Here is a 20,989-nt window from a genome sequence, read left to right as displayed (position 1 = left end):
CCAACCCTGTGCAGGAGCTTCTCGCAGGTCTCATAGCCAGCAATGCGGAGACTCAGAGGAGGCACGAAGAGGCAATGCAGATGCAAGTACAAATGCTGCAACTTCAACAGCAAACACAACACCAACACCACCAGCAAATGGAAAAATATATGGAGTTGCAAACCAACCAACAGGAAGTGAAACGACTGGAGCGAGTGAATCCCTCGCGCTTCCTGGTTAAACAAACAGCCAGTGACGAAGTGGAAGCTTTCCTTCTGACTTTCGAAATCACTGCAAAACGTGAACAATGGCCCGAGGAACGGTGGGCAGACTTGATCGCTCCTTTTTTGACGGGCACCGCGCAACGGGCTTACCAAGACCTAGCCAATATTTCACCCGTCACCTACGCAGCACTGAAGGAGGAAGTGCTTCAGCGTAGCGGGGTGACTCTTCTGACAAAAGCGCAGCGATTTCATGAGTGGAATTATGATGCCACCCTCTCTCCAAGAGCGCAACTGTATGATATCACGCGGATCACTACCGCCTGGCTGATGTCGGAGCCCCTCTCATTTTCCCCCCTTGATCGGGTAATCATGGATAAGTTACTGAGGTCATTACCGTTTGAAGCAAAAAAATTGGCAGGACAAAAAAATCCCCGCAGTCTCGAGGAACTGACTGAGGTAATGGAGGGCTGGCAAGTGGCGCAGGCTCTGGTGCGGGGGGGAAGACCGCCCAAGATGGAAATATCCACCCGGCCCCGACTGTTGAAACAGGGAGATTCCCCACGAGAGCCGGCCATGAGGACCCCTCCCGTGGAAACCCCCCAGCGCAGATCCCTGTTAACCCCCGACACCCGCAGGTGTTATGACTGTGGTGAGATGGGACATATTGCCTGGAACTGCCCACAGCGGGGGGACGCCCCCATGCCCACAGCTAGCGAGACTAGTCACCCCTGTGGACTACTGACCACCTGTTGGGCCCAACAGGGCGATTCGGCCCCACTCACCCCAGTACGAGCGAACGGGCATGACGCGGCCGCCCTGGTCGACTCCGGCAGCGCCGTCACCCTCGTCCGCCCCGACTTCGTCGAGCTACCCTACCTGAAAAGTACAGTATCAGTCACCTGTATTCACGGGGAGACCAGAGACTACCCCACCGCGATCCTAGAGCTTCACACCACCCAGGGGAAGAGCACCGGACCGGCAGGGGTGGTACCCGACCTACCGGTGGACCTCCTGATCGGAAGGGACTCCACTGTCTTCCCGGGGCTATGGAGAGGCCTGGCCAACGGGAAGAAAGCCCCACCACGAAAACCACACCGCACGCCAGGAAAGTTGCGTGGGTTTCAGGGGGCCGACCCCCTGAGCTCCACGTCCCCCCTCTCAGAAGGCGCCGCCAGCGCCGCCGTCCGGGCCGCGGAAGCCGCCATTCGTCCAGCCAGGGAGGAGGACCCTCTTCCAGCCCCCGAAGAAAGGGATCCAAGCCAGGCCAGTGAGGACGCCTGGGCTGATTTGTTCCCACTAAACCCCGAGGACCAACCCCTGCCTGCCCCTCTAGCGGGACGCTTCGGGACCGCCCAGCTGGAGGACGCCAACCTCCAAAATGCCCTGCGACAGGTGTCCGTGGTGGACGGCAAACCCATGGATGGGGTAAGACAAATAATTTACCCTCACTTTGCCATTAAAGCTAATTTGTTGTATCAAGTGGTAATGAAGGACGGGGCACCCCTTGAGTTGTTATTGGTGCCCCGCCCTTTTGTGTCGGTGGTGCTCCAGATGGCCCACACCCACCTGTTGGGGGCCCACCTGGGGGTGGAGAAAACCCTGGAAAGAATCAAGGCCCGGTTTTACTGGCCCGGGGTGGAAAAAACGGTGGAGGACTACTGCCGGAGCTGTCCTGACTGCCAGCGGGTCGCCCCCCAGCCGCACCATCGCCATCCGCTGATCCCCTTACCCATTATTTCAATTCCCTTCAGTAGGATTGCGATGGATTTGGTGGGACCCCTCCCAAGGTCCAGTAAGGGATTCCAGTACATCTTGGTGGTGCTGGATTACGCCACTCGCTACCCAGAGGCCATTCCCCTTCGGACCATGGCCACCAAAGGTATTGCCAGGGAATTAATGATGTTATTTTCTCGTGTAGGCATCCCGGACGAGATCTTGACTGATCAGGGGACCCCCTTCATGTCAAGAATCATGAGGGACCTGTGCGGGCTAATGAAGGTAAACCAGTTAAGAACGTCGGTATACCACCCGCAGACAGACGGCCTAGTAGAGAGGTTTAATCAGACCCTGAAACGGATGCTCCGGAAAGCCATGGAGGCAGACGGACGTAATTGGGATCAGCTGCTCCCTTTCCTCATGTTCTCCATTCGTGAGGTTCCCCAGGCCTCCACGGGATTTTCCCCCTTCGAGCTGTTGTACGGAAGACGGCCCCGGGGACTCCTCGACCTGGCCAAAGAGGCCTGGGAACACCAGCCATCACCCCACCGTACGCTGGTGGAACACGTGGAAGAGGTAAGAGAGAGAATGGCAACAATTTGGCCGATGGTTCGAGAACACATGGCCGAGGCCCAGACTGCCCAAGCCCGGGTCTACAATAGGGGAACCCAGCCCAGAGAATTTAGCCCGGGGGACCGAGTCCTGGTATTAGTCCCCACATCTGAGTGCAAATTCCTGGCTCGGTGGAATGGACCCTATGAAATAATGGAAAAAAATAGGAGAAGTGAACTACAGGGTAAGACAACCAGGGCGACGACATCCAACAAAGGTGTATCACATTAACCTGCTAAAAAAATGGGTGGCCCGTGAGGCCCTATTTTCCCTCTCTCTCTCTTCCCCTCCCACCACAGGAAAGACGGAGGCAGTAGAGGTCCCCATGGGAGAGCAGCTGACCCCCAGCCAAAAGCAAGACCTCCGCGAGCTAGTGGACCGATTCCGGGACGTCTTCTCCCCAGAGCCGGGGTACACCGACCTCATCCACCATCACATACATACCGAACCTGGGAAGAAGGTACGTCTCAGGCCGTATCGGGTGCCAGAAGCCAGGAGGACCGCCATTGAGACAGAGGTACGCAAAATGTTGCAGGCGGACATAATCGAGCCCTCCAGAAGCGATTGGTGTAGCCCCATCGTCCTCGTCCCCAAACCTGACGGCTCAGTCAGGTTCTGCAATGACTTCCGCCAGCTCAACCAGATCTCCAAATTCGACGCCTACCCGATGCCACGAGTGGACGAGATGATCGAACGGGTAGGGAGTGCCAGATTCATTACCACCCTGGACCTCACGAAGGGCTACTGGCAAGTGGCCTTGGCCCCCGAGGCCAGAGAGAAGACAGCCTTCGCCACCCCCGAGGGGCTGTACCAGTACAAACGGCTCCCCTTCGGTCTACACGGGGCCCCACCTACCTACCAGAGGCTGATGGACCAAGTCCTTCGGCCCCACCGAGAGTATGCCGCGGCGTACCTAGACGACATCGTCGTACATGGGGAGGAGTGGGGGACCCACCTGCGTCGGGTCGACGCCGTGCTCCGAGCCCTGAGGGGAGCGGGGCTAACAGCTAACCCCAAAAAGTGTCGCCTCGGCCTCCGAGATGCGGATTACCTGGGGTACACCATTGGGCGAGGTTGCGTCAAGCCCCAGGTAGGGAAGGTCGAGGCGATCCGGGAATGGCCCCGCCCCCTCACCAAGAAACAAGTAAGGGCATTTATTGGACTGGCGAGCTATTACAGGCGATTTGTCCCCCACTTTTCCTCCCTTGCAGCTCCCCTGACGGACCTAACAGGAAACCGGCTGCCAGAGCGGATCCAGTGGACAGCAGAGACAGAGGAGGCCTTCGAGAACCTCAAGAGGGTGCTGTGTTCAGAACCAGTGTTGGTGACCCCGGACTTTGAGAAACCGTTGGTGGTCCAGACCGACGCATCAGAGACCGGGGTAGGCGCCGTCCTGGCCCAAGTACAAAATGCCCTATGCCTTCTCTGTCGTCCACAGATCCGGTGCCGCTCACGGAAACGCAGATGCCTTGTCCCGCAGGGACGCCTGGTGTTCCTGGAGCAGTCCTCCCCCCAGGTCAGATTTAAGGGGGGGGGTGTGTGGCAGCCGGGGTGGGCGAGCCCAGGGAGTAGTGATGGCAGGAAGATACTACAGACTACCAGAGAGAAATGGATTGCACTTTGCACACGCTCCCTTAGTGCCAGCAGGCAATCAGCGCAACAAGGCACACCTGAGAGAGCCGGCCAGTGGAGCTTCATGGGCGGATATAAAAGGAGAAGGAAGATGTGAAGTCGGAGGAGTAACTTAGGTGAAACCATTCAAGACGGTGAGATATTGTGAGACTACGTAGCAAACGACCCTGGAACGGAAGACTACCCCAACTGGATTGCCCCCGGCTACTGACCCCTGCTTGGAGGAGAACGACGCCCCTGCCCCATCCCTGGACCGTACGAGAATTGCGCCTTGTGTATCAGACCCCGGAACTGCACCTAGACCCTTCTCTTGCTTAACGGACTTGTATTGGCTGTGTGGCTGCTGTGTCGTTACCAATACCCCAGTAAAGTATTTGATTGCCACGTCTTTAAGTCTCCGTGTCTTTATAAGTATTGCATATTGTCCAGTAACACCCCTGACCACCCCGGGGGCTGTTACAATGTATATAGAATATGTATATATATACATATATATACATATATATAGTTATAAGTTACAAACTGGGTATTGAGTTTGCAAGATGGGACCGGTTATCAGGCAGAAGGGTCTCATGAAAAACAAAAACAAGCTTTTTGATAGGTACTAAAATGTAGACTCGGCCTTTGAATCTGCAATTTTGACAATCTTTTTTAAAATCATTTTTTCACAAGGCTCCCAACTTTATAGAAGTGCAACACTAAAGCTCTGAAGTCATTAAACCATCAAAAACTCTAAATGTTATCATTTTACTTTGTTATCGTCATCTATAGTGTTTATTTTCTTCATAAAAACACACAATTCAAATGATAAGGTTACAAATTATTGTATTTTTAATAATTACATATGTTATAAAATAAATATAATATTGTTATTCGTAGTTTTAATGAGGCTAATTAGAGGTATTGTAAACAGGTCATAGTTCATCTCTAATGTTCATGTTGTTGTGAAATCTTCAAAAACTGGATTTATTCAAGTCTCTCACCAGCACTACATTTTACGAGATTACATGTGAACACATCATGATACAGTAGGAGCTGGCTCAAATCGTGGCAGCGGCAGCTAGTAGAGGCACTTCCTGTTGCAAGCTCAGCTTGCAACAGGAAGTGCATGATGCATGATTTTAGTCATGTATGGTTTTAGTGTCTTTTTGAAATATAACGCTGCATTTTTTTTGCGCTACAAATGCTTCTGGCAATGAGTAGTTTGATACAAGTTTACTGAAGAAGAAGGTTTTCATTTCAACCTGAATATTTTTGTTGCCTGCCTGCAGATGACTATGTTCATGGTCACGTCCACGGTTACGTTGTGGCTGCTTCTGAAGGTTCTATCCGCTGTTTCTACGGTGGCAGGTATACGTACATTAGTCAACTATAACTGCCCACATGGTCACATCTCAGCCAGACTTTATGGACGATGCAGGTTCTTTGAATACTTATTAACAACACTTGGGTAGTGCCACACTTTTTTGCCATGTAAACTATTGATGACCTCATCACTGCTGGTGCGTTGTGTCTTTACATTTTGTGTCGTCATGTCTGTTTGGTAACTGTGCACAGGGAGTGTAAGAGGGAATGATGGCAGGAAAAAAAGTATGTACAGGAGATTATTTGCTCAATACTAATATTTCTTTGTAACACCTCTGTGTGTGTTTACTGTTTTCCTGCAGACGTCCAGCAGCTGTTGTTGGTTAAAGAAGAGGTTCCCTCTGAGCAGCAGGAGTGGAGATCCAGTCTGGACCAGGAGGACCCAGAGCCCCCACATATTAAAGAAGAACAGGAGGACCCAGAGCCCTCACATATTAAAGAAGAACAGGAGGACCCAGAGCCCCCACATATTAAAGAAGAACAGGAGGACCCAGAGCCCCCACATATTAAAGAAGAACAGGAGGACCCAGAGCCCTCACATATTAAAGAAGAACAGGAGGAACTCTGCACCAGTCAGGAAGGAGAGCAGCTTCAAGGTCTGGAGGAGGCTGATGTCAAGTTCTCATTCACTCTTGTGAAGAGTGAAGATGAAGAAGAGGAAGCTCAGTCCTCACAGCTTCATCAAAGACAAACTAAACAGATGGGAACAGAAGCTGATGGAAAGGACTGTGGAGGACCAGAACCAGACAGGAACTTGGATCCAGATAGACATCCAGAACCAGATACTGATGAGAAGACTGGAGAATCTTCTGACACTGATGAGGGTGGTGATTGGAAGAAGACCAGAGAACCTCAGTCAGGTTTAAACTATGTGAAACCTGATGAAGTACGTGTCAATGATTCAAGATGTAGCGCTGGTGAGAAACGTTTTAGATGCTCTGAGTGTGAGAAAACATTTGGCAAGAGACAATATCTGAAGATACACATGAGAACCCACACAGGAGCAAAACCTTTCAGCTGCTCAGTCTGTAAGAAATCTTTTAACCAGCGTTCAAATTTACAGAAGCACATGAGAACCCAGACAGGAAACAATCCCCTTTAGCTGTTCTGTTTGCAGTAAAGTTTCCGTTTGTGATAAAAGCTTTCAGCACGAGTCACCTCTGAAGTTACACATGATTAACCGCTGTTCTACTACACTGATTTCTGAGACCCCAGCGATGTGAAACGGACTTTTGGGCAAATAAATAAAAAAATATATCAATGTAATTCTAAGCAGTAAGGAAGTTTCCTTCCATAACTTAAAATCACCCACACCAAACATTAAAGTAGCCGGAGACTGTAAGACACGACTCAAGAAGCCGGCACGCGTCAGTGAATGTGTGATGAGAGAATATTTACACATTTCTTTTCTATTTACTCCAAAGTCTGTTTCGCACCACTAAGGCTACAGCTGAAAGAACAAGGCTAAAATATTGTCATACACGCCATGAAAACACATCTGCAACACATTCATTCACCATAATACACACATGTACTTATCGTCAGATCTATCGTGCTCTAAATGAAGCAGTGATGTCATAAATCTGTTAATTTACGATTTCACACATGCAGTCTGAGATTTATTGCCAGCTGTCTTTTTTTGCATTTGTCAGTTTAAACTGTGTGATTATGTAATATTCAGTAACGGTCCTCGTACCGAGCTCTGATTGGTCAGTGTGTATTTGAAGAAAAGGAATTAAATCACACGTTGCTGAGGGAGCAGAGGGCCAGAAAACGATCAGAAGACAATTCATTGGTGATATTTTGTCTTCAACACATAAATGTTGGAAAACAATCACTTGAGTCGTCTCGTTCCACGACCCACAACTGTTACATATGGACCAGATGGAAGGTAACTGAAGATAGGAGTAATGATATACTATTTTATTAGTTTAAAGGCTTTTATTTGGTTACCCACCAAGTTGCAGCGGAACCGGATGTTCCTCGTAGAACCTGTCTCGATGGACTTTTATCTGTTCACCTTTTTTTCTGGATGTTTTTCCTCTGACTCATCTCCCGAGTCAAAACCACACCCATTAATGCATTGCTGGTGAAATCCAGGGAACTGCCATTACATGTGAGGATAACTGAGTTAGCACTATCACACTGGATTAGAATTCAGGGTGGACTTAACGGAAACACAGCAGCGACTGTCCTGTACAATGGTTGGGAGTACTCGACATTCTCTGGTAAAAGCTTTGGATGGGAAGTTAACAGGAAAGTGAAACAGTTCAAATTAGATGCCATACAACATAGTCCAGCATATTAGTAGCAACATTGCTCCATGGATATTTTCACAAGGTACCCAAGGTAAATCTGGAGATATTAGAGAAGAGAATGGACTGAGAGGAATGTAAACATCGGATACTTGGTTCAAGATTTACTGAATAAAAGCTATTCTAATTCTATAAATATCTTTACAGATGGATCTAAACGCTCAGATAACTGGTTATCAGTGTACACAGCCGAACTGACAGCAGTAATCATCAGTCTTCAGTGGGTGGAGGAGGTCAAACCAATGAAAGTACTTTTGTGTTCACATTCTGCAGCTGCAATACAAAGTATACAATCCGGTCAAACAGTACGAGAGGATCTTTTAACTGAAGTTCATACATCATTACTGAACTCACAACATTTAGGAATAGATGTACATCTCTGTTGGGCACCGGCTCATGTTGGAATAGAGGGAAATGAGGTTGCAGATAAACTTGAGAAAAGAGCGTCAAACAAAAATGATATTTTAGAAATTTGTTTTGGGAGGTCAGAAGCAAAATCAGTAATACAGCACGGAATTATTACATCTTGGCAGGAAATTTGGAATAATGACAATCAGGGTATAAATTACAACAAAATACAGACGTCAGTCAGATTGAGAAGTGATGGAAGTAAAAGTAGAAAAGAAGATGTTACTTTCAGATTAAGGTTCGGACATACAGGACTCAATGACACGTTATACACATCATGAAAAAGACAGAGTGGGATAAATGTGAGATATGCAACTGTAAAGAAACTGTTGAACATGTTGTTGAACATGATAGAGTGGAAGAAGTTCAGGGTGGAAAGAGAAAGACTGAAGAACAGAGTGGTAGATACAGGAAGGGAGTGGAGCATCAAAGGACTGTTAGAGACAGGGGACAAACTAGTTCAGCTTAAAAGGGCTTTATTTAATATTTTGAATGGAACGGGTTCAATATCCAGAATATAACGTCTATATTTTTTTATTTTGTTATTTAAATTATTTAAATTAATTTTATTTTAAATGTTAAGTTTCTTTTTCTTCTTTTACTTTATTTATAAATAACACTGTTATTGTGTAATGATAACTGTCATAAAATGATGATGTTACACACTCCGGTCCAGTAGGTGGCGCCTTAAACGTTGGTTTGTAGTCCGCCATTAAAGTGAAAGAAGAAGAAGAAGAAGGAGAGGAAGAAGAAGAGGAAGAAGAAGAGGACTCATCTCCTGGTAGTCTATAAAGCTATTGAAGTTAGCTTAGCATGCTACCTGGAAACAGACGGACGGGGACGGGAGTGACCAACACAGCGCTAGTCAGAGCTTAATGAGAGTAAACGGTGTTTTTAACGGAGTTCGTCTGGAGCAAAGCTTTCTGTGGTTTAGTGAAAATGTCTAAACTAGAAATGCTGAGATCTTTACTCAACCAGCGACTAACTGCGGTTGATGAAGAGATATTTGGTCTGTTTGAAAGAACGATAGCAGAGTACGAGGAGGAACTCTCTCGTTCAAAAGAGGAGAATAAACGACAACGGGAACTTTTGGACGCTGTTTTCAACCCGGAAGTTCGGATACAAAGAGCACGTGGGTTCACTTTATTTATTCTCTCAGTTCTCAAACACTGTTCATGCTCCGGTTGATAACTTCTAATGTAGTTTGGAGTGAGACTCGGTTGCAATTCGTCGTTTTCGTCTTCTCCTGATAATACCTGTAAACGTGTCGCTTTTCGGCGAAATAAGCCGTTTTTAATCAAAATATATCATCCACGTGAGTAGTCTACATCCGTAGTTTTTTTTGTGTGTGTGGGGGGGGGGGGGTCAGCCGGTCAGCCGGTCAGCGTTTCTCAGATTGGAGTGAGACGAGGAGAAAAGGTGATGTTGTGATCGTCGCAATAAAACGTATTTGATGCGACGTATCGAGTCTTGGCCAATCAGCGTTAAGATGTCTGCAGCGTCTTCATTTCCCTCCGTTACAGTTAAAGTTCCGTTACAGTTCAGACTTGTTGGGTTAAGTCAGTGGTTCTCAAACTTTTTCTGTCACGCCCCACTTTGGACGAAGAAAAATGTTCATGCCCCACCACCCCAACAAAATTGTAACAAAATGCTCCATGTTGAACTTTTATTGAAATAACAACATTTTGTGACTCCTCCATCTGTGCGTTTTCAAATAGAATAAAGAAAATTGCAATCACTTTCAAGTAAACCAGATTGCTCCATCAGACAAAAACAAATACAATGTGCAATCGCGTTGTTAGAACAATGCAAATAAAGTTCTATATGTGCAAAAAATAACTAATATTTGGCAAAAAATAGCTTATTGTGGCTGCAATTAACCTGTTTTGCACTGAATATATTTTTAAGATAATAACAATAAAGTGCAGCCTGTGAAAAACTAAACAAAATGAGTGCAGATGTGTGAGCCATATGCTCGCACATATCTGGAGCACTTTACTTTAAATATGATCTTTAAAATGTAGCATTCTAAAAGTAAAATAATAGCTGTGATAATAATAACTGCACGTGGGACTGTTGGTCACTGGCTGTGGTCATCACAGTGAACAGTGTCTGTCAGTGTGATGAGAGGGCATGTGAGCCCTTGTTGCTGTACTTTATCTCCTTGGAGCAGAGGCTGCATTTAGCATACCCTGCCTTATCAATGTATTTAAAATACTGTGACAGCAGGAAGCTCTACTCACGTCTGTTTAGACCTCCACCTTTATCCAGGCCCAGCTCCACTCACAGCTCAGCCCTGCGTCGAGCTGTGCTACAGACAGCCTCCTCTTCCTGAAGATCTTTGACCTCATCATCTCATCAGTATCTGGGCCTTTCATTCTACTTTGAGTTAAAACAAATAACCTGCAACCAGATCCGCCGGTGTTCGGGTTTAACGTTAAGGAGTGACCGCGTGAACTGAACCGGAACACGGGGGGCTGCATGTTTCATCACATTACGTTTTTTCCTCCTAAATTGTGACAATGACGAATGTTAACAGTCCACAAAGTTCCGCATGCAGTGGACTCAACCCAGCAAGTATGAACGGTAACGTAACATAACGTAACTTAAACTGTAACGGAGGGAAATGAAGACGCTGTACACATCTTAACGCTGATTGGCCAAGACTCGACACGTCACATCAAATATGTTTTATTGTGAAGGTCACGACATCACCTTTTCTCCTCTTCTCACTCCAATCTGAGAAACGCTGGCTGGCCAGCATCATCGATGCCTGAACCGATACCTTTTTCTTCAAATTGAACAATATATTAACTGTTAAAGTATACTATCAATATTAATAAATACAAAACACTTGGCTTCAAACTACAGCTTCAAACTTTTTAACTTCAAACAATATGTTAACAGTTCACAGTATACTTAAATAAATATAGATAAAATAAATACAAAACACACACACACTCTGTACACACACTACAGCTTCAAACTTCAGCAATTATTTTGCAGAAATATGAGCATATTTGCCTTCTCTTGCAAAATAAGACCTCTCCTGACTTATTTTATTTTATTTCACCAGTTGGTGGCGCTAATGCGCCAATTCGTCTTTTGCCAACCGCCACTACACCTTGAAGAAGAAGAAAGTTTCGCTTGCCTGTGTTGTTGTGCTTCTGAGCGGCAGACCTAAGTACTGTACTTTTCGGACTATAAGCCGCTACTTTTTACCCCACGCTTTGAGGCGTCTGCTTATAGTCCGGTGCGCTTTATATACGGATTTTTCCGTAGCTTTTCTCCGCCACAACAACAACTGCAACTTCCGGTTCCGGTCTAACACAACATTTACTAGCTCCCGACACAGAACAGTTGCTACCAGCAACCCCTCTGCTACCAGCTGTTACTGACAGGGTCACTACAATATGGATGAAGTACCTTTGACCTACCTCTCACTAGGACTGTTAACAAAAAAGGTTGAACGGCAAGATGCTTTTAACAGTACATGTCCAACTTGCTAGCTTCTAAGCTAATTTTAACATTACGGCCAATGGGGAAATGCTAACAGCGATTAGCATTAGCGAATATATAATATATCTTTGTACATCTTTTCATGCAGACATACTTGCATTACTGACTACGGTCTCTCACGGCTACCAAACGAAAAGCAATGAGGCAATAACTGTTGTTGCTCATAGCTCTGAATAGCTGTTGTGCTAGCAGCAACTGGCCAAGCCAGTTGCTGCTAGCACAAGGGTGCTAGCACAAGGGTGCTAGCAGGGAGGTACCGGACGTTCCATACCGGCACCGTTTTTCGGTACCCAACCCTACGTATGACAGATCTTGTTCTTTGTTTTTTTTCAATAAATAATGGCCGAAGCTTCGTCAGAATGATGGAGGGGTTTGTTTCTAAGCGCGCACGGCTCGTCCGGTTGTAATGATATTATGAGTGAGGAGCGGAGGACCGATGCTATCGTTGGCATCGGTCCTAGGAGGAGCTAACCTAGGACGGAGTCATCAGAGTAGTGTAAAAAAAGTATTTGAATCGGCTCAGGCACCGAAAGGAAGCACCGAAATCTGCGTTGCATTTCGGTCCAGTAGATACCGGTCGTATAGGAACCGGTACCACACCGGTTTTCGGTACCCAACCCTATTCATGATGGTGAGGATGGGGCCTCTATTTCATGAAATATTACTATTGATAGTGTAATTCAGTTTGTAACTGCATTTGCTTTTGTCAGTATATTAAATTCCTTTTGATTTAAACTTCAACCAGCTGATTCGGCCTGCTTAATGATGGAAGAAAGAGAGCAGGGGGGGGGGGCTGCCTCTTCTCCTCTGGAACAAGGAGGGGGCTTTTTCCCTTTACCTATTTGTTTGAGAAATTTTGAACATAACAGCATTGTGTGTGTGTGTGTGTGTGTGTGTGTGTGTGTGTGTGTGTGTGTGTGTGTGTGTGTGTGTGTGTGTGTGTGTGTGTGTGTGTGTGTGTGTGTGTGTGTGTGTGTGTGTGTGTGTGTGTGTGTTCATTTGCAATAGTGTTGCGTGTGTCATAGAGCAAAGGTTTGACTCCGGGTGAGGCACTCACGCGCTCCCCGTACAAAGAGGGAGCTCTGACACGCAGGTGGTAGCTTAAAACTTATAACTAGTTGTGTTGTGAATCGGGTTAGGCGGTGGGATGTTGTGTAGCAACCTGCAGGATCAGCACCTTCCCTATCCCTGAGACTCCAGGACTCCCACACACAATGTGGCCCAACCCTGGCTTGTGTGTGTGGGTGAAGATAATGCGTCCCTGTGCTGGACATGGTCAAATAAAGTGTAAAGATACAGGGCTCACAAAACACTGAGAGGAGAGATGCGTATACGGAGCCCTGACTTTGTATACTTAAAATAGCACTTTGAGTTAACTTCTTATCCTAAGTTGACACAACTTAGTTGAGTATACTTAAAAGCCTTTGCAGCTGGTTGCTTAACCTTTTTAAGTATACTCAACTTTTCTTTTTTTACAGCCTTCATTTTTAATTAATTAGAAATGTACACCGTTAAAGAAAAGAAAAACATCGTAAAACAAAATGTTTAATAACAATAAGTTATTTGCTTGCAAAACAATATTGTCTTTCAATTTCAACACTTGAATAGTAGACAGCAGGGGGTCAACATCCTTATAATCTCTACTTCATGCCATTTTAAACCCAAAGACACCGACTAAAGTTCCGTCCTAATACTCAGTCAAAACAAAAATAAATGCAAATATGTGTCTGCATGGCGCTATGTGGCAGTAACAGCAATAAACTAAAATTAATATTAAATTATAATACACCTAAAGCGCAGGACCAGCAGTGGATAGTTCAGCTGTAATATACAAAGTATATACAAATAATAAACTTGTTAAACATCTAATACTTAAGGGAGCTGACCAATTTGGTCAACTCATACCATCGGCATTTGGTCAAGTTGGTGACATTTCAGTCCCTCATGAAAATCCAGTCAAGACCATAGGCGTGGTTTAGATATGGCAGGCTACTTCAGCAAACTGTTCTTTAAGGCCTGAACCCGGGTAGAGCACTGGGTACCAAGGTTCATGAACACCTTTTGAATTACTTCAAAAATGTGTACCGTAAGTCCTTCGGATACTCCAGGTAAGAGCCTGGATGAGCCCAAACAAAAGGGCAAATGCGGTTGGGAAGTCTCATACATCCTCCAGGACAATCCGTTCCTCAATAACCAGGGCGATGTTTATTGTTGTTGGACTTGAGCGGACCGCCCCAACGCCATCTTCAACAACTGAATATTCCAAGTTCAACTCCCTTGACGCAGAATTCCTCCGGGTCTGTATTTTAAAGAAAAACAAGCATAGAGAGACTTTCATAAATATTCACCCCCTCTTTAAAGTTCTCTTTTTTTTCCTTCCCATTCTGTAACAATACATTTGAAAAGTCAAAATACATTTTTGGTTGGTAAATTTTCTGCAGATTTAAAAAACTAAAATATACCACTTTCATACCATATTCACCCCCTACACATTTGTATTATAGTATTTTAATATTTAAATATTCATACTCTGAATGTCGTGTCTTGTCATTAAATAAAAAAATATAGCAGAATACAGGGAAACATTTGCTCACTGTACAGGCTTCCTTCGATTCAATAAGTGACAAAAACCTGAAGGAACTGGAGCAAATCTGCCATTAAACAATGGACAAAATCACTCCAAATCTGCCAGATTCTTACCCAAAAGACATGTAGCAGCAAAGGGTGCTAATGGTGTGTAGGGGCTTTTTTAGTTTTATTTTCTTAAAAAGATTAGCTAACCAAAAATGTATTTTGACTTTGAAAATGTACTGACAGAGAATGACTTTACAATTAAAAATACTCCAAAATATGTACATGCATCATTTTTAAGTCAGACAAATCTTCAACAGGTCTAAATACTTTCTGAATGCACTGTATACGAGGTCTCAAAACCCATGACTAATTTGGGCTTGGAATTATAAATGTTACCAGTAAATTTGAAGGAGAATTGCTGTTACAAAATGCATGTGATGCAGGCACCACACTCGCATGTAACCTTGATGCTGCAGTAATATTGCCAGTATTGGCGATATCGCATGAAATTAAATGTTAAAAACTGTGAAGTTACACTTATTAAACTATTTAGGTGGAATAACAAAGTAACAGTGAAGTAGAAATGAGGGTTTGATGAAAGTTTGCATTTGTGTTTTCTTGCTTAATGTGCAACCTAAATGACATTGACACATTAGTCTTACCAGATATTTCTTCAGAAAGCCGTCCGGCTTCTCCATCAAAGAACGGTAGACCCCATAGAGCTGTAGAGTTTCTGTGGGCAAGCACATCAGTTGTCTGAAAGATACAAAATGAAGATTCAAAATGTATATATTCTGTTAGATCCTGGGGTACTTCTGGCCCGATACGGGGCTACTTACTGACTCAGCTCTCTATTAAAAGATTGTCGAGCTGGTGTTCTTGCGAGGGAACTCGCCTGGCTCTTCTAACTGCCGTTACTCCCGACGTCTACCCTGCTTCCTCCTGTCTGAGTGCACTCGGTCGAGGGGCCACCCTGACCCCGGGCGCTCCTACCAGTCGCGTCGGTTATGGCAGCTTCCCTCTTCTGGATCCGTGCTCTTGGTAAATGCCAGGTTAGGTTTTAACGGCTAGGATTACTTCTTGCTAAAACCGTAAGGGGTTGTTAAGTGGATTCGGTCTCTAGGATAACCTTACAGAACTCAGTTGTTAGACATACAATGGCTTTAACTTTTTACTGCCACGAGGAACTTTTTACTACTTGAGCAAATGAATGCACTTGAGATATTTACTTTAAATGCAGATTAGATATTTATTGCAGGTTATATTTGGTTAGTTTGCAAGGGTTAAAGCTACAGCTCACATATAATGTCACTACACTTGATCAGTTACTTAATTTTCTTCTTCGATTATACTCATTAGTTTTAGTTGCCGAGACGGCTCGGTTGGAGCTGGATGTTCAATGGTGCGATGAAAAGGTTCTTTTGGAGTTGTTAGGAGCGAAGGTCTGATCGGACCCTCGGTCCTCCCGCTCTGCAACGGAGCTCGTTCAACAGTCCTCAAAACTCAGTACAAAGTCTTTCTCGGGCTGCTGCGTCTTCTCCGTTGTCCAGTTGGTAAAGGCGAGCAGGGGGGAGAGGTGATTCTCCGTCTTTCAATCTTATTGTCCACGAACGGCGGCCTTCTTTCCGTGAACAGAGACGAAGTCCTCGGATGCGGCTGTCGAACGAGGTCCAGTGTTTCTCCATGGATGGCTCGGTCGGCGTCCCATCGTGAATTCCCGTCTTGCTGTTTGCAAGTTACTTCTTTTATAACACTTTTGGGCTGTCAGCCCCCTCCTGTTCAATACATGATCTCATCCCCCCCACCCTCGGGAGAGGGCGTTGGGTTCGAACATGTCCTAACTTTTGTGTGTGTGTGCATGAGGAAATCACCCCAACTTCCCAGTCTGGGTGTTCAACATCTGTTGCACTTCCCCTTTCTCTTTTTGCCAACTCATCCTGACAAAACACTTTTCTTACATCGCAGCTCCGGTCACACAGAACATTTGTTAATCAGTTTTTACATTTGTTAAATCGGTTTGGTTAGTACACATTTGCTTATAAAATGATTATTGATCTCATCCTTCATCATTATTGTGCTTTGTGTCTTTTCTTCTCAACCATCATTATTTCCCCATCCCTTGAAGCAAACACCCTGCTTACTTCCTCTTTCTTCGTACTTTCTACACTCAGACTGCACTATACTCAGATACACATATTATTATTATCAGGTTTACATTTGTTAAATCACTCTATGTATTAAACATTTGTTATGTAACGATCATACACTTTATCTTTAGATTACACTTTAACTATTGATTTCTGATTATATGCTTTTTATATCCTGACCTTCCCCTGATCGTGTATGCATGTTTTCGAGGCAGCTCTGTGGGCTCAACTCTTCTTGACAATTCATAATAATTATAATTCAAAAAATTCAATGCAAACTATAGAAGACAAAGGCATTTGGCAAAATGCTTCCAGCATTGTCTCATGCATTTCAGGTTGGCTGTATTCACAAACTAAATTAACCTATATTTTACCACTGTATATATGGGCATCATGTTTTTGGACACAGCTTAAGGGTGAAAACACAGTAACGCTCTCTTGCTTTTCATCTCCGAAATCATCAATTTGAAATGTCAATTAAGTCAAACAATACAATACACCTGTGAACATTAACGTGTATTCATATTTATTTTGTAAGACAAACTGGAATATTAAAGGGTGATCTGACGGTAAATGCTCTGCTCCAATGTTATGGTTTGCATAGTTTCATAATTGATGTCTTGTGTCGGACTAAATAATTGTGAAAATGCCCCTCGTCTGTCCCCCAGTTTTTGGTCCCAGTTCAAATCTAATTGAGGACCCCTGCTATACCACATGCACTTCCTACTTATTGATTACCTGTTCATCAAAGGTGTCTAGAAGGATCCTCATGTCCTTTCCAAGTGTTCCGCGGCGTGATCTGTACAGCTTAATAAGCTGCGATGAGTGTGCATCCAATGATGACAGGAAAATCTTCTTCAGGTTCACTCGAGTAATTCTGTAGAACTCTGCACAAAACGGTTTGCATGTAAAGAAACAATGATGCAAGTTTATGTTCAATTGTATAATTGTCCAAAGGCATTAGATACATGCTGCTTTCTATTTCAGAACAACCAACAGTAGCCTGTGGATCATTGCACTCTGCAGGCAATTCTTCATCTGCTTCTGGTAGATCAGTTGGCGTTGTTGGAGATATTACAGATTATCTAAAATCATTAACACTGTAAGATTTGTACTTCCGGCTTACATGACTACTGAAGGACATTACTTGTAAATTCACAGTTTTTGAATAGCCAACAGTCGCATGCTGCTTCAAATGAGCCCTGAGATGGCCTATGCATTTTTCTGGCGCACAGAGGACCTTACAGTCACACAATTCACAACAAAATGTGACCTGCACTTTAGGTTTACCAGACTGTTTATGTACTCTTGAAAGGTGGGATTTTAACGCACCAGTTGTCTTGAAAGTTCAGGTGCAGTCTGTATACAGGCACGGGAGTGGTTAGAGTCACGCCTGGTAATGTCTGTAATGCTTTAAGAGGACATCTTGACTGGGGTGGGAAAACTTGCATCCAAATCCTATGAAGGAAAGATAAGAACATGTTAACAATGTGCATAGTTGTCAAAACTCCATGCAAACCTAACAGCTTCACATCCCCTTATTTTCAAAGATGGGCAATATTTATTGCCACGGAGTAATGGTACATTTTTTACTAAAACAGAAAAGCAGTTTGCCATGATTTATTAAATGTACACTGAGAACTGAGAATTTAGCTGGTACAGACGTTAACTTTAATATGTGCAAATTCACTCGACCATGCAAAGCCGCGGGTCATTATCGTTAAATTACACATGACATTATGAACACGTGAAAAATAGGGTGGGGTCCGTCACGTTGTAAACTTCGCAATGTTAACTTTTGCATGAAAAAAATAACATGTTCGCTGACTAGCCCGTTAGCTAACACACTCCAGAACATACACAGCCTTACCTTGTTAATTTCTGCTTGAGGTAGACTGCATGCTGCAGCAACACTTGAGCTGACGTGGACCAGCGCGGAATTTCTATCTCTAACCGAAGGCACTGGTGTAGCGCAGTGACGTTTTTTTCCCTCTCTTCTTCTTCTTCTGCTACTGCAGCTGCTTCTTCTTCTTCTCCTGAATTTGTGGCGGTTGGCGGTTTTATTTTCTTTATTGAACTTTATTGAACATTGTCAACAGACATTCAGCAGATCATGAACATTCTTACACAAATAAGATTTAGATATAAAAAGTAAATGTCAATCAAATAAAATCTAAAAAAATAAGCTATCAACATAATGGTATCTTAAGAGGGGCTAAAGAAAATAATGTTTTATTTATTTTATTTTATTATTTAAAATATAAAATTATAGTAGATGTGTATATAATATATATATATATATATATATATATATATATATATATATATATATATATATATATATACACACACATACATACATACATACATATGTATATATTTACTGAAATCTACCCATGCACAGTGGCCTTAGTTACCTCAGCAGATGCCCAAACCACTATGCTAAGTTTTCTCGACTTAAAAGTTTCAGTGGACTGCACTCCTTATTAGTAAAGTTGACATTTTGAGTTAGCTCAACTTGTTGACTCAACTTTAAAAAAGGTGTTGGTACAACAAATTTGAAGTTGGGCTTTTTAGAGGGATACTTAATAGATCTATGTTTTTGATGCTTGACTTAATACATTGTTAATCTTGTAGATTGTCTACCGTCTTCTGTTCATCCAATATAATTCTCCTGGCGAACACCCCCCCCCCCCCCAGATGACAGGAAATATATCTGGTTCTGTTGATACTCTGGAAGTGTATGTCCAGGAGACTATTTGCTCAATTCTAAAATGTCTTTGTAACGCCTCTGTGTGTGTTTACTGTTTTCCTGCAGACATCCAGCAGCTGTTGTTGGTTAAAGAAGAGGTTCCCTCTGAGCAGCAGGAGTGGAGCTCCAGTCTGGACCAGGAGGACCCAGAGCCCTCACACATTAAAGAAGAACAGGAGGACCCAGAGCCCCCACATATTAAAGAAGAACAGGAGGACCCAGAGCCCCCACATATTAAAGAAGAACAGGAGGACCCAGAGCCCCCACATATTAAAGAAGAACAGGAGGACCCAGAGCCCCCACATATTAAAGAAGAACAGGAGGACCCAGAGCCCCCACATATTAAAGAAGAACAGGAGGACCCAGAGCCCCCACATATTAAAGAAGAACAGGAGGAACTCTGCACCAGTCAGGAAGGAGAGCAGCTTCAAGGTCTGGAGGAGGCTGATGTCAAGTTCTCATTCACTCCTGTGAAGAGTGAAGATGAAGAAGAGGAAGCTCAGTGCTCACAGCTTCATCAAAGACAAACTAAACAGATGGGAACAGAAGCTGATGGAAAGGACTGTGGAGGACCAGAACCAGACAGGAACTTGGATCCAGATAGACATCCAGAACCAGATACTGATGAGAAGACTGGAGAATCTTCTGACACTGATGAGGGTGGTGATGGGAAGAAGACCAGAGAACCTCAGTCAGGTTTAAACTATGTGAAACCTGCTGAAGTCCGTGTCAGTGATTCAAGATGTAGCGCTGGTGAGAAACGTTTTAGATGCTCTGAGTGTGAGAAAACATTTGGCAGGAGACAGACTCTGAAGATACACATGAGAATCCACACAGGAGAAAAACCTTTCAGCTGCTCAGTCTGTAAGAAATCTTTTAAAGCGCGTTCAACTTTACAGACACACATGAGAACCCACACAGGAGAAAAACCTTTCAGCTGCTCAGTCTGTAAGAAATCTTTTACGCAGCGTTCACATTTACAGAAGCACATGAGAACCCACACAGGAGAAAAACCTTTCAGCTGCTCAGTCTGTAAGAAATCTTTCAAAAGTCGTTCATATTTACAGACACACATGAGAACCCACACAGGAGAAAAACCTTTCAGCTGCTCAGTCTGTAAGAAATCTTTTAACAGTCGTTCATTATTACAGACACACATGAGAACGCACACAGGAGAAAAACCTTTCAGCTGCTCAGTCTGTAAGAAATATTTTAACAATCGTTCAACTTTACAGACACACATGAGAACCCACACAGGAGAAAAACCTTTCAGCTGCTCAGTCTGTAAGAAATCTTTTAGCGTTCGTGCAACTTTACAGTCACACATGAGAACCCACACAGGAGAAAAACCTTTCAGCTGCTCAGTCTGTAAGAAATCTTTCACCAGTCATTCATATTTACAGACACACAAGAGAACCCACACAGGAGAAAAACCTTTCAGCTGCTCAGTCTGTAAGAAATATTTTAACAATCGTTCATATTTACAGATACACATGAGAACCCACACAGGAGAAAAACCTTTCAGCTGCTCAGTCTGTAAGAAATCTTTTAACGTTCGTTCAACTTTACAGAACCACATGAGAACCCACACAGGAGAAAAACCTTTCAGCTGCTCAGTCTGTAAGAACTCTTTTAACCGGCGTTCACATTTACAGATGCACATGAGAACCCACACAGGAGAAAAACCTTTCTGCTGCTCAGTCTGTAAGAAATCTTTTAAATATCGTTCAACTTTACAGATACACA

Source organism: Melanostigma gelatinosum (assembly GCF_949748355.1).
Source record: "Melanostigma gelatinosum genome assembly, chromosome: 1".
NCBI classification, from domain to species: domain Eukaryota; kingdom Metazoa; phylum Chordata; class Actinopteri; order Perciformes; family Zoarcidae; genus Melanostigma; species Melanostigma gelatinosum.
Note: the sequence above shows the minus strand (reverse complement) of the source record.